This window comes from Coptis chinensis, chromosome 9 (genome assembly GCF_015680905.1).
Source record: "Coptis chinensis isolate HL-2020 chromosome 9, ASM1568090v1, whole genome shotgun sequence".
NCBI lineage: Eukaryota > Viridiplantae > Streptophyta > Magnoliopsida > Ranunculales > Ranunculaceae > Coptis > Coptis chinensis.
The window spans coordinates 56,425,232-56,433,442 of record NC_141464.1 but is presented as its reverse complement, the minus strand read 5'-3'; positions in this window follow the sequence as shown (position 1 = coordinate 56,433,442).

The following is an 8,211-nucleotide window of genomic DNA, read 5'->3' as shown; positions in this document are numbered from 1 at the left end:
TGTCTACTGAGAGGATCTGGTTACAGTTGTGAGCATCGAGCTGGTTACTTCGAAGCTCCATCATGCCTCTGGGGCCAGGGAAACATAATATTTGATGGAGTGTCGATGGCACTGCTTGCATCTTGTGGATCCAACGTTGTCCTAAAATGGCAATATAGGACAAGTTGACATCCAGGACACTGAAATGCGTGTTGATGCTGACTTTGTCTTCCCGTAACCTAACAGAGACGGGTAGACTGATGTCCCCAATTGGGTCAGCTCGAGATCCATTGAAGACATAGAGGGGGGCTATTGGATCTATCATAACCGACTTGGGTAAATTCATCTCCCTGAGGGTTTAGTAGAACAAGATGTCACACGAGCTGCCTGGATTTATTAGGATGTGATTGACTATCTAGTCACTAATTTTGGCATGGACAACTAGAGCATCATTATGTGGGAGGCATACCTTGTTGAAGTCGGCCTCAGTGAAGGTTATGTCTCCTGAGTTGCAGCTGCTTGTGCGTGGGATGGGGGTTGCTTGCGAGGAGAACTAGTAAACCTCTTGGAGAGTGCTAACTCGTCTCTTTTTCTCCCCTGGAGGACGTGAGAGAGTCGTCCTGGAAGGTAATCATGTTGATGGTTCGATTATTGTCTCTATCGAAAAAGTGTTGGCAGCGTTCATGTCGAGATTGCTCCATAGAGCGGCCGCGAGCCTGAGAGTTACCTTGATGGTTGTCGATGTGCGCTGGGCTTTAACTCCTTTCTCTGCGAGCCATCAACTTGTGGCGTAGGTCTCCATCTGCAATATCAGTGTAGTGCTTGATATGCCCTGCTTCAACAAGGTCCTGGAGATAATGTTTCAGCCCCCAGCACTCGTTGGTTTAGTGACACTTTGCTTTATGAAAAGCGCAATATGGTTTGCTTGGGGTGTCGTTTGGTTGATTCACCTCAGGTTTGAAGTAGGGCATTTTCTTGATCTTTTCCAGTATGTAACTGGGAGACCGAGTGAGGACAGCAAACTCTTACTTGGTGTGCGTTATGGTGCCAGACTTCTGTCCTTGTTGTTTGGGTCGCTTATTGGAGGATGGGGGCGGCATTTGCAATTGCCATGACCTCTTCTTTTTCACCTTCATGCTCCAGCCCCTCTTGCAGCTTGATGTACTTGTCCATGCGAGTGTACAATTCTTCCAATTTTTCAGGACACTCTTTCATTAGCGACCTGGATAGCTATGTGTGTTTCTAGATAGCATTGGTGAAAGCTAAGGTGGCGAAGGACTCCTTGAGGCCACTCTCCATGGACAACAACTCTGTCTTGAATCGTCCTAAGAAGGAGCGGATTGATTCGTCACTTTTCTGAGCCAGCTGGAAGAGTGAATCGAGATTAGCTTTTTTGCGTCAGTTGTGGACGTACTGGCTAGCAAATTGGTCAGTGAGCTTTTCAAAACTTTCTATCGAGTTTGGTTCTAGTGTATAGAACCAATACAAAACGCCATATTTAAGATTGGCAGGGAATAGGTGACATTGCAGATGGTCCCATTCCTAAGCACTATAGAGTGCGAGACTATGGATGTAACGAGCTACGTGTTGACCAGGACTCGTGCTACCATCATACATCGCAAACCTTGGCTGGATGAAGTCTTGAGGAGAGGGTTTACTGAGTACCTCAGACGTGAATGGGGAAGCCCGTTATGTCTTCAACATCTTCTAGATGATCTACGTGGCGTCGCGCTTAACAGTACTCATTTCAATTCGCTGGGAAAGTTCGTTGTTTTGCTGGTTCACTTCGTTGATGTCATCCTCCACTGTGATACCATTTGGGATCTGGGTTGCGACCTGGTTTTTCAGAGTCAAGTTCTCCTATCTCAGGAGGTTGATACTGTCATTCATCGATCCCATCTGGCTGACCAGAGTCTTCATTTACTCTTGTAGGTTTTCCATGCTTCGTGGGCTTAAGGTATTTAGATCTAAAGGTTTTTTGTTTTCTCAAGAAATCGAGCCACAGACGACGCCAATATAAAGACTCGATTTAGCATAAGCTTTACATGCCTTGATTGTGGATGGGAAAGTGGATTGGATATGAGTTTGACTGAGCTTGCAATAGATGCAAGTTGCCTACATATCAAGTTCTTGGGTGCCACTTAAATCAAGTCAGACGTAGTTTCTTTTCTCTTTATATAGGCAAGTTGCCCACGATTCCTCCTCTTCCGCATTAGGCTAAGTTCTGGACCTGAGGTCATTTAATGAGTCATGATGGCGAGTGGTGGTGGAGTAATAGAGTGCGTATCTGAAGCTCCGGTCTTGATGGTGACAACTGTGGTATACGTTCTTATCCCGTGTTATGATCTGAGCGAGCATAGATCTTCTAGAGATCGATGTATTAGTCGAACTGGTAGGATGATCTCTCCGATGAGATCGTGCTTTTGATTCGAGTCGCTACAGAGCGATCTGGAACTGCGAAGTGCGATGAAGCGACCTGAAGGAGTATGTGGTGAAGACAAGTTGGTGGCTTCACTTGTGCTGGACATGTGTATAATATCCATAGGATGTGGGCATTAGTCCCTCACAGTTGCCAAACACATAATTGAAACGGGTTTTTAAGCATAAACTATTTGGATCTTCATAACTTCGCTAAGAATTATGTTACAAATCACCTATTTTTTTAGCAATGGATCTTCATAACTTCGCTAGGAATTCTGTTACAAATCACCTATTTTTTAGCAAATTTTTTTATTTGGTAAAATATATATGAAGTTGAAATATACTCAAACTCTTCACAGAAGTCCCACATGGCATTATAGGCTATTAGAAGATGTTATCTCTCATATTAGAGTGTCACCTAGGAGAGAGAAAAATCACTCTTAAAGGTCTCTACTTTAGTATATAGACTAGATTTTGAACCCGGGAATACGCCTAGGATCTTCTAAATATTTTGCCTACTAAAACAGTTGGTTAGAGATGGTTGCCGCATTGCTTAGATATACTTGTGATTTGCATTGTTTGGAAAGATGGTGTGCAACATCATGATTACCATACCAATGTCATCTTTCTTTAGAACATGAGTTGTAGTCTGCCTAAGAAACAAAACATGAAAAGTTTAGAGCGGGCATGTTCTATTTGATGGATCTTACTTCCTATATTCATGTAATCCTCATGGGATAGAATCCTTGCCACTTATCAGACTACTTATATGTAACTTTGTCACCCCTTATCAGATTACATATGTGTATAGATATGATTAAACATGACAAAAAACGTAGAACGGAGAGTGAAAGAATCTGAGTACTTGGGTGACTCGGGTCTAGATCCATAAGAGTTTATTTTATAAAGTTCTAAAAAGTGCATATATAATACAATGGTTTACAACTTAGTGACTTACAATGCTTCCATGTATTACAATCTAATGCTTCATCTACCTCATAATGGAATACCCGGCCCATTGCATCCTCTGATCAGAAGAATAGCTCGGTGTCATTGAACAATCCAGCCTTCATATTGAGAGAGAAGTTTTGAGAACCGTCCAAATCCTTCGTGCAATCTGGGTTTTGAAAAATATGTACTTTCCTAACTTAGAAGTTCATGTTCATTGAGAAACTTATTATTGGGGGTATGTTGCCAATGAAAGTCATCTACTATCTATATACTAAACCAGAGACCTTTAAAAGAGGATTTTCTCTCTCCTATGTGGCACTATAATATGAGAGTTAGCCTTTTCTCTATCCTGTGGTACTCTAATATGAAAGATAGTATTTTCTAATAGCCTACAATCCCACGTACATGAAACCTCTTTGAAGAGTTTGAGTGTATTTATAATTCTTATATTTGGAGAGTTTGAGAGTATTTTCAATTCTTATATATTTGATCAAATAAAAAAAAAATTGCTAAAAAATCAGTGATTCGTAAAAGGTAATTTCCTATTACGAATCAAACACTTTTAGTGTTCCAATTCTTATATATTAGATCAAATAAAAAAAAAATTGCTAAAAAATAGGTGATTTGTATAAACTAATTTCCTATTACAAATCATACAATTTTAGTGTCTATGATAAAATAAAATACCAACTTATTTTGAATATATCCTTAAAACGGCCTCAAAATATAGTTAAAAACAATTATACAAAAAATAACATCACAAAATATATAATAGAAAATGAAAAAAAAAATAACGGTAAAATAATAATGACAAATATTTTAAAATATGTATAATACGGAATGAAACTAACGTCAAAAAACAATTAATGGAAAACCGAAAACTGGATGCAAATGTATCGAATTAACCTCAAATAATATTTAACGGGAAATCGGAAACTGTATGCAAATGCAAGTATTATACTAATCTTAAAAAGTAATTAATAGAAAATCGGAATATGGATACAACTGCATTAAACTAACCTCAAAGAATAATTAACGGGAAATCAAAATGTGGATGCAAATACATCAAACTAGCATAAAAAAATAATTGTCAGAAAATCGGAAACTGGATGCAAATACATTGAGCTAACCCTCAAAGATTAAATTAACGGGAAATTGGAAACTGGATGCAACTGCATTGAACTAACCTCAAAGAAAAATTATTTATAAATTGAAAACATAATGCAAATGCTTGGAACTAATATTAACAAATAATTAACGGAAAATCGGAAACTGGATGCAACTGCACTGAACTAATCTAAAAAAATACACTGGATACAAAACCTTAAGAAATAATTAACAAGAAATCGGAAACTGGTTGCAAATTCATTGAACTAACCTCAAACAATAATTAATGGGAAATCGGAAACTAGATGCAAATGCAACTTTATCAAATAATAAACGAGAAATTTAAAACTTGATGCAAATGCATTAAACTAATCTAACATAATAATTAACGGGAAATCAGAAACAGGATGGAAATGCATTGAACTGACCTCGAAGAACAATTACCAAGAAATTGGAAATTGGATGCAAATGTATTGAACTACCGAAAAGAATAATTAACGAGAAATCATAAACTGGATGCAACTGCATTGAACCGATATCAAAAAAAATAAATAATGTGAATTGAAAATTAGATGCAACTGCATTGAACTAACCTCAAAATATAAATAACGGAAAATCAGAAACTGGATGCAAATACATTGAACTAACCTCAAAACATAGTTGGGTTATATGTTGTGGGAATGTCTCGATAAGTATAGTTTTACATTTAAAATGGTGTTTATTTTATCTATTTCCGTATGATTGGGAACTCCTTGTTATTCAAAGTAGTTCAATATATATGAACTTCACCTTATTAGACAATATCACAAAATTTCAATCAAACTTCTATTATTAAACAACAAAATGAAGTTGAAGGGTTTTATCAAAAGTGAGTTCATTTTTTTTTAATGGAGAGTGAGGTTTTCACGTTATAAGAAATCTGGTTGAGTGATTAATATAATGTTAATATATATAATAGTTCTACGTGATATTTGCAAATATTTTTCAGAATAATTAATATAACAACATCCGTTCAGAGATAATCTTTGAAGATTCCACATAGTGAGTCATGCATAATTTAAAGAATAATTAGCGGAAATTGGGAACTGGATAATCACGATGATCTCACATAGTAAATTAAGCATAATTTACTTTTTATGTCATGTTTGCAATGACACTACAGATGAATCAGTAGAAGTTGGTATTACACACCATATTGGATAATTATAAGAAAATCAGAAATTGGATTCAAATACATAACTGAGCTCAAAAAGAGTGATTAACGGAAATTGAAAACTTTATGCAAATTGCATTAAACTAACGACAGAGAATAATTAACAGGAAATTAGGAATTGAATGCAAATCCTTGAAAAATATTTAACAGATAATCGGAAACGGTATGCAAATACATCAAACAAGCCTTAGCTCAAATAATAATTAATGGAAAACCGAAAACTTGATGCAAATGCATTGAACTTTACTCAAAAAATAATTAACATAAAATCAAAAACCGAATGCAACTGCATTGAACTAACCTCATAGAATAATTGGTGGGAAATCGAAAATTAAATGCAAATGCATTGAAAAACCTCAAAGAATAGTTAGCGGGAAATCAGAAACCGGATATAATTGTATCTAACTAACCTCGAAGTATAAATAATCAGAAACTAGATGCAGATGTATTGAACTAACTTTAAAGAGTTATTAATGGGAAATCGAAAACTGAATCCAAATGCAATGAACTAATCTCAAAGACTCATTAACGAAACATTGAAAAATGGATGAAATTGCACTGAACTAACCTAAATTAATAATTAACAGGAAAATATAAATTTGATGTAACTGCATTTAACTAACCTAAAAAAATAATTAACGGTAAATCAGAAACTTGATGCAAATGCATTGAACTAACCTCTCGAGAACAATTAACATAAAATCGAAGTTGGATGCAACTGCATTGAACTAACCTCAAAAAATAATTAACGAAAAACCAAAAACTGGATGCAACTGCATTAAACTAAAATCAGAGATTAAGTAGCGGGAAATCAGAAATTGGATGCAAATGCATTGAAATAACCTACATCGCATTGACCTCGATCAAAGCATAAATGTCTACTTTTTTAGCCTTTTCACATGAGTAATTACGAATAATTATGAACCCAAAACGAAAGTGAGTTTATAAAAACAGACTCTTACATGTATGCAAACTGTATAGAAGTTGTAAACTATCGAACTAACCAACAATTAACGGGAAATCAGAAACTGGATGCAGATGTATTGAACTAACCTCAAAGAGTAATTAATGGGTGATTGGAATCTGGATGCAAATGCAATAAACTAATCTCAAAGACTAATTAATGAAACATCGAAAACTGGATGCAATTGTACTGAATTAACCTTAATAAATAACTAACGGAAAATTATAAAGTGGATGCAATTGCACTGAACTAACCTCAAATAATAATTAACGGGAAATTAGAAACTTGATGCAACTGCATTGAACTAATCTCAAAGAATAATTAATGAGAAATTGGAAACTAGATGCAACGTACTACATTAAACTAACCTCAAATAATAATTAATGGAAAATCAGAAACTTGATGCAAATGCATTGAACTAATAACCCTAAAACATATTTGTATTATATGTGGGGGGAATAAATGTCTCAACAAATATAGTTTTGCATTTTAAGTAGTGTTTATTATAATTCTTTTATTGTGATTGGGAATGCATTGCTATTCAAGTAGCTTCAATATTATCTTCGCCACATTAGGTATTCTCACAAAACTTCAATCAAACTTCTATTATTAAACCTAACAATAAAAAGAAGTCGATGAGTTTTATCAAGGTTTGGTGCTTCTTTTTTATAGAGAGTGGTGCAAGAAATTTAAATGAGTAATTAATATAATTTTCATATATATCTCATAGCTATGCATAATTGCTAATATTTTTTAGAATAATTTAATATAACGGCACCGGTTCGTAGGACATATTCATGTGATAATCTTTTCAAGTGGAAGTAGTGTATTCTTTGAGGATATGGAAACAATCAATCTGTTTCAGTGATTTGTATACATTAGTAAGCCGAACGGTGATGATTTACCGCTAAATCACCATAAATCTAATAAAACTATTATACAGGCTAGATTGAGTTTAAGATAATTTGAAAATTACGGATTAATATTCTAAACCACAAAGTGAAGAGGCTATCTTAATTTGATCCCTTACTAGTTTCCAAGTACTTATGCACTATAATTGTTGCTCATTAACGTATTTCGGTTTATTTTCAATAAAAATATATTCTTATTCAAAAATTTGCCGCTAAATCACCATAAATTTAAGAAAACTATTATACAAGCTAGATCGAGTTTAAGATAATTCTATTTGAAAATTACGGATTAATATCCTAAACCACAAAGTGAATAGGCTATCTCAATTTGATCTCTTAGTTTCCAAGTACTTATGCACCATAATCATTTGCTTCATTAACATATTTAGGTTTATTTTCAATAAAAATATATTCTCGATTCGAAAATTTCTTCGCTAAATCACCATAAATCTAAAAAAACTATTATATAAGCTAGATCGAGTTTAAAATAATTCTATTTGAAAATTACGGATTAATATCCTAAACCACAAAGTGAAGAGGCTATCTCAATTTGATCCATTAGTTTCCAAGTTCTTATGTACCATAATCATTGGTCATTAACGTATTTCGGTTTATTTTCAATAAAAATATATTCTGATTCGATAATTTGTGCGAGACATTTTGTA